The sequence below is a fragment of the Petaurus breviceps genome, unplaced genomic scaffold (assembly GCF_028583685.1).
Source record: "Petaurus breviceps papuanus isolate PSGF00001 unplaced genomic scaffold, PetGlider_PUasm1.0 156, whole genome shotgun sequence".
Lineage (NCBI taxonomy): Eukaryota > Metazoa > Chordata > Mammalia > Diprotodontia > Petauridae > Petaurus > Petaurus breviceps.
The window spans coordinates 8,578,439-8,586,075 of record NW_027185720.1 but is presented as its reverse complement, the minus strand read 5'-3'; positions in this window follow the sequence as shown (position 1 = coordinate 8,586,075).

Here is a 7,637-nt window from a genome sequence, read left to right as displayed (position 1 = left end):
AGTAATGCTCTGTGGCTTTATCCTGAGCTGTCCCCAGCCACATCCTGAGGCGATCGGTGGCCAACCAGGCAGGCTGGGGACTGACTCACTGGTTCTTGGGAATGAGAGAAGACCACTCTTCCTTGGGCAAGGAGAAGCAGAGAGGGGCCGGCCAGCTCGGGTGCTCCGCAGATAACGTACGGATGGCAGGGAGTTTCTGAGTAGCTGAAATCAGGAGGGAGAACAAATTTCCTTGGCACAAAGCGATTTACAGGTCAGGTGCTAGGAGAACGGTTCCCTTAGAATTATTTTATGAGAGTGCTGAACCTTGAAACTTGGCTTAGACTTTTTCTTTAATCAAAGGTGATCAATAGGGAGAATAAACTTTAGCATCTGAGAGAGGAAGACAGCCTTAATCACAGGAGGTGGATCTAGAAGGATCCTTAGCCTTGAGGACAGGCCCCCACATTTTACACGTGAGGAAACTGAGGCCTGGGGAGGGAGAGTAGTAGTAAAAATGGCTAGCCCTTGAAGTCTGCCCTCGTTTGGTTCTGGCAGTAACCCTGTGAGATAAGTGCCATCACGATCCCATTTTACAGTGAGGAAACTGAGGCATAGGCAAGATGAGTGATGTGCCTCCGGTCATTCAGCCTGAGGCCAGATGTGGAGTCGTCTGTGTCCAGCATGCTGCCCACTGCACTGTCCAGCTGCAGTACGCAATAACTTAACCTGTAGCCTTAAATGGCCGCTGGCAAGCATTTGCTTTAGGCCTAAACAAACTGAGTACAAGGGCATCCATTCCTGGAAGTTCCTTACTCCCATTTTCTCCTCTTAATCTCTAGCTGCCAAAGCCTCCCCCAAGAAGGCATTTTGAAACCTTGCCTAGAGTTGGCTTCATCATAACAGGCTCCACATGCCCTTCCTCCGAGGGGGGTGAGGCTGCTAATCCCTGGGTGCTGGTTCAGTGAGCCTAGCTGCTGTTAAGCCCCACACAAAGAGCCTAGGAAAGGTCGCCAGAATGACCTCAGACTTTGGAGAGTATGGATAGGCACAGACCCTAAGTATGCCTTTATCTGGTCAACTCATCCAAACACCAGCGATCAGATACAAAAAACAATGGGAAAAAAGAATTAGCACAAAAAGACCCACTGTCTCCTCTGTGTAGAGCTTACATTAGGGGACCCCATAGGTGTCTCTCCAGGCCCCTCTCTGGATCCCTAAGGTGTCTGTTCAGTGCGTGACAAGGCTCCTAGGGACAAGCTCAGCATTTAACTCAGTGGGTCCTGAGGGACAGACAGTTGAGGACCAAGCCCCAGCTGAAAGCCTCGCCAGTTGGGGAAGGCCCCCCATGGTGCAGCTGCCAAGGGTACACACTGAGCTGCCAATTCAGTCGATCCTCCAATCCAACCCACATGAACAGCACCCAAGGCAGATGTGGTTTGGGGGACAAATCCTTATCAAGCACCTTTGAAGACAATCACAGATCCAGACTGGGTTCTTAACCTGGGGCTTGGGAACTTTCTTTTGATTTTTTGACAGCTGTATTCCAATAGAACTGGTTTCCTTTGTAATACATTTTATTTTATGCTTTTAAAAACATTCTGGGAAAGGGGTCCATAAGCTTCACCAGAAGAGGGCCATGGCACAAGGAAGGCTAAGAACCCCGATCTAGAGCTAAAAGAGGTCTTAGAATCTATCAAGGCCAACCCCTTCAGTTACCAGGTGGAGGAAGTGAGGCCCAGAGAAATTATGAGTACCTGCATACATTCTTGGTCAAACATTCCAATTCTGAGGAAGGGAGTACATTTTGTGAAAAGGAAACTAATTTTGAAATAACAGACTTTGAAAATTTCAGAATATCCAACTTAATTGACTGGTTGCTTGTTGTTTTCTATGAAATCTGATTGAGCACCCCCTATGTATAAGGTATGTGGTGAGCCGGTAAGCAGGAAGGGATACATTTCACAGAATTGCTCTAGAAAAAGTCATGTAAAAAGGGTGGCGAAGATGTGTTGGACCCCAGGCTCCCTCCGTAGGTACTGTGTGTGAAATCTGGACTGTGTGAGGGAGGACCCAGCCCACGGTGGCCCATGGCACACCCAGCAGGAAGTAGATGGGCATCGCCCAGTTCACTCGCGTGGGTGACCTGCCTCCTGACCAGCTGGGCATTGAGATCAGAGACCCATCAGAGAAGGACGTTCATGGCACCGTGCAAGACCGCTGGCCATACCAGGACAAAAAGGGAATGATTTCCCGTCCTCAAGAGGCTTACATTCTGTCAAGCACATCATTCATTCATTCCTTCCTTCAGGTATATAGTCAATCTAGATCCTCATTCATTCATTCACTCAACAAAACCTTTATTAAGCACCTACTATGTGCCAAGCACTGGGGTTACAAAGACAAAAAAGTGAAATCATTCTGGCTTCAAGGAGTTGACATTGTGTCCAGTCCCTCCTTCATTCTACATTTATTGTGGCATCTACCAGGTGCCAGGCACCAGGGGTAAAAAGACCCAAAATTAAAAGGTTAAAAATGAAACCACTCGTCCTCAAGGAGCTTATATTCACTCCCTTCCCTAGAGAGAATCTTGTATTCTGTCCACTCATTCATTCAACAAAGCATTTATTAAACATCTACTATGTGTCAGATGGGCATCTAGGAGGCGCCACAGGGCAGAGAGCACTGAGTTTGGAGTCAGGAAGACTCACCTTAGTTCTAATCCTGCCTCAGACACTTACAAGCTGTGTGACCCTGGGCAACTCACTTAACTCTCCCTCAGTTTCCTGTAAAACGACTTGGAGTGGAAAACCCCTCCAGTATCTTTGCCAAGAAAACCCCAAATGGGGTCACAAAGAGTCAGATCCGGTGGAAACCACTGAACCCCACAGCTTCCTCACGAACACGCACCAGGCGCTCTGCAGATGGTGATCATTTTTTAAAAATCCCTGCCCTCAAGGGGGAATCAGGGATAGTTCTTTCGCTGAAGGAGTGAGCATGTTCTTTTACTTAGAAAATATGCCTGAGGAGGATACGTAAGGGATGTCACCGCTCTGGTTTATTTTTCTACATAAACGGGTGTGTTCAGATAGACGAACGAGAGCACAGAAAACAGTCTTTAGACTGAATCCCCCTGGTTTGGGAAGGCTTTCTCTGCTTCATCTAAGACCCACCCCTGCATTCTGGCTGCTTGCACAGCTCCTGGTCAGAGGCCGGGGGGCCTTGGGGGCTGCAAGGCAGCTGAACACCTTCCACACCACCTAGATCCAAGAAGCAACATGGTTCGAGTTCGTGTGTCTCCATACCTCTCCGGGTCCCACTCACACTTTAAAAATGAATTAGTGCATGCTAACGTGGACTCCACTGACACCTTCATGAGGCCTTAGAGCGCTTTGGTAGGCACAGGCCTAAAGAGATCCCCAGATGGTCAAGCAGCCAGGAGTAGAGACACGTAAGTGGATGGAGCGACCTGGGGTCCAGGTTCCTGTCCGAGCTTTGGTCTCTACTTGCTTGAAAATCATCCTTTCTGGGTCTCACTTTTTTTTTTCTTTTTGGAGTCAGGGCGGTTGGGGTTAAGTGACTTGCCCAAGGTCACACGGCTAGTAAATGTTAAGTGTCTGGGGTAAGATTTGAACTCAGGTCTTCCTGACTCCAGAGCCAGTGCTCTATTCACTGTGCCACCTCGCTGCCCTGGGTCTCACTTTCTTACCAACTATATTAAGTTATTTACTTGCTACCGACCATATAGGGATGAGATGATTTAAATGGCCCCAAGGTGGTGTGACAGTCTCAAAGATGTCTATCCACAATCAAAAGGTTATCATTATCTCCCAGTCACTCATTTTAAGCAACTCTCTCCTACAAAATAATGGCCACTGAGCTTAGAAGGGGCAACTGGGTGGCATAGTGGAAGTCAGGAAGAACTGAGTTCAAATCCAGCCTCAGACACTTAGCAGCTGTGTGAGACTCTGGGTAAGTCACTTCACCCTGTCTGCCTCCATTTCCTCATTTGTAAAATGAGCTGGAGAAGGAAATGGCAAACCCCTCCAGTATCTTTGCCAAGAAAAGCCAAAGGGGATCACAGAGTTGGACACAGCTGAAACTACTGAACAACCGTTGAAGTTCACTGTCACAAGATCTGGATCTGTATTTCTCCTCTTTGCAGACTGTCTTCTGAGCTAAGTGTTTATTGATGAGTTGATTCTAAGCTCACATACTCTAACCTCATCCAAAGCATCATAATTATCATTTTCATTTGGTCTGTACTGCACACAGCACATAGTAGGTGTCTGAAATGTTTGTTGGTTGAATTCTAACAGGACGGACATACTGACACACACTGGCTGTTAGACCTTGGGCAGCTCACTTGACCACTAGGTCAGGTGACTTCCACTGATAAGACAGTTTTCCTTATCTGGGGGTCCCCTATTTTCTTGAAATCTCAGGTCTAGTGCCATAATTAAAGGAAACAGAATGAATGTGCATCACATCTGCTACAGTTATCCCTTCCATATCTTGAATTTTTCCATTGTGGTTTCAATATATCGTGGGTTGGCATAAGAAGTTAAATGGGAATTTGGGGGGAGTTTTGTGGAAACCACAGACAATATGAAAAGGTCAGCAGATGGCACAGAAAAAGTTTGGAAACTCAGAAATGCAGAAAATATATGTATAGTGCTGTATAACATCAACATATTTTATCTCTTAATACCATAATAATTCAGACTTCTTTGGTGTGAAAAGAGAGCCAAAAATTTTTATGTGCATTTTCCAGGTCACGGAGGCACTGTGCCCCTGGTCAGTGCAGGGGTTCTTCACATTTTGGGGGTTACAGACCCTTTAGGCAGTCTACGGACCCTTTTCTCTGAATGTTTTTAGGTGTCCAAAATAAAAGAGGATTAGAAAGGAAACCAAATGTGTTGAAATATAGCCTTATATAACTCTATAACTATATATTTAGCTATATAACTATATATTCTATGTAACTATATCTGTCCACCTGTCCATCTATCTACCTAGCTATTTTCTATCTATCTATCTATCTATCTATCTATCTATCTATCTATCTATCTATCTATCTATCTATATATCTATCTGTAAATGTTTATGGACTCTAGTATAACAACCCCTGAGTTAGGGTCAAATCTGCTGAGCAGGACATAAATTCAGACCCTAGAGACCCTCTTCTCAATATTAGAGACTGTTTGATCTCAGTGGAAAATCTTTAACGTACCCCACATTTAAAATCAACAATTAACCTCTGGGAATGGAGAGGAAGAACAATGGATTGATATCTTAACACAACTATTGAAGACTCACAGCTAATGTTCATCTCAGATGATTAATATGGTCATGAAATCACAATTCGTATTTTTGTGGTGCTTTCATGTTGACAGCACTCTCACCTCCATACCACTGCAGGGCAGAAGTGGCTAATTCAATTAATGTTATCCCCATTTCATAAAAGAAACTGGGGCCCATGGAGGTTGTCCCTTGCCCAGAGTGGAACAGGGGCCCAGGAGCCAATTAGGATTCCCCCTCCCTATCCGCCTTTTCCTTCTTCTCATCCACGCTCCCGTAAGTTTCCGAATCTCAGTATTCACAGCAGGAAAGGGGAATTAAAGACTTGTCACTGTGCTTCTATATCTCCTATAAAGGGCAATCATTTCCTTCTAACTCCCAAACGACCTGGAATTTGATTCCTTTGTATTTGCATTTATTATTCTAAACATACCTATATAGGGTGTCCCAAACATCTTAGTGTAGTCTTAAGCTATTAAGGCTTAAATTTTTCTCTTAAGGCAGATTTCTTTTAGCTATTAAGGCTTAAAACATGGCAGAGATGTGTGGGACACCCTATAGATGAAATGTGGGGGTGGTGACCACAGAGCTAGGAAGACCCTGGTTCGAGTGCTCCCCCCACCCCAATTTCACATTGTCTGTGTGACCCTGAGCAAATTAACCTTTCGTCACAGTCTCTAAAATGATAATGTGTTGCCTTGTATTGGTGGAGGGAGTTTCTTCCTTTGGGAGTTCCCTGTCCTGAAGAAATGAGGCCCCTCTCTACTTATGTGTGGCTCCCTTCCATCCATCCCCCATTAGAATGTCAGCTGCTTGGAAGTGGGGTTTGTTTCATTCTTTGTATCTGTACACCCAGTCTTTGCTACAGCTAATATTAAAATGGGATTTATCTTTTGTGCCAGCTATGTGTGCAGACTCTGCTATCTCTGCGGTATCCTGTTCCTGATTATATTTTAAGATGTGCTCATCTCCCCTCCAGGGTTCTCTTCTGATTTAATTGACACCGTGTGGATCCTTTATCGCCCTGCTAACCCACCTGCCCTCTGCATTCCATCATGGACCACATGGTGGGCTCCAGGATCTGTATGTTTGCAGGGGGATTGTGTGGATCACTTTTATAAGCAGAGAACACTTTTGTGGCCCATTGCGTTTAATTGGTTAGGGCTCACTGGCACTCGACTGTGAAAAATAAATTATTTAAAAAGCCCCGAAGATGATCAAGGCATATGCTGTTAGGGACTTTCCAAAAGCTGGCCCAGATACCAGAAGAAAATTTAGAAAAACAAACAAACAACAAAAATCAGATAATTTTGTGGCTGGAATTTCTGAAGAAGGTTAAGTTTTATGGTAAGGAGATGGGTAATTGCTTATTCCACTGAATTAGTATTTATTGAGTAATTGCAATAGGTACATATATGCACATAGGAACACAAACACCAACTTAGGTCCCGGGTGCTGTTTGAAGAAACAAAATGAAGGCCGTGGATCGTGACATCAAGAGACTATTTCAGGGTCCATAATATACCACTAATCCTGGTTAATTGGTTGGGACCATGGGCAGGTCAACCCTCTGTCATTCAATATTCCCATCATTATGTGAAAATGTTCTCCCCTGAGCCTTCCATTTGAAGACCCAGAGGATCTCAGAGCTGTGAAGTGCCTTGGCCCTGTCCCAGGCCTAATGACACTATTCAGTAACATACCTGGACCAAGTCAGACCGACACCCACCACTTAACCAGGACTCAAACTGACTTTTGCCTGATCACTCACGCTGACTACAACTGCTATAGGCTAGGGCTCGTTACTGCCTTGAAATAAATGCAAAGCATTATGTGTGACAAGCTCCAATGATCTGAATTTGTTTTTTAATACACAAAGAAGAATCCAAAAGGTAGTAAAATCCCATTTATTTAAACTATTAAAGAGGTCTTGTCTGAATCAGTGAAAGGGAGTTTTCTAGTAGATAAGCCTAATTAAATTAATTGCTAACAAAATGTTCTCGGTTTAACAGATGGATGGAGTCAGAGACAAAAAAGCCTGTGTGTCTCCTAGCAAAAAGTATGTGAATAAGTCATTTAAAGAAGCATTAGGATGAAATGAGGCAGAGCTAGATAAGCAGGCAGAACCGAAGGACAAGGGACGAGTGACTGTGGCTGAAAGAAAGCCTAAGGCCAAGTGAGGAGTGGAAGAAACCAGGATGGCCCCTGAAGAGTCGACAGAGGGGGATGATGAGGGCGGAATGCTGTATACATGGCTAGATGCGGTCTTGGTATCTGTTTTAATCACCTGGTTTTCTTTGATAGGGAGGAAAGGAAGGAAGGAAGGAAGGAAGGAAGGAAGGAAGGAAGGAAGGAAG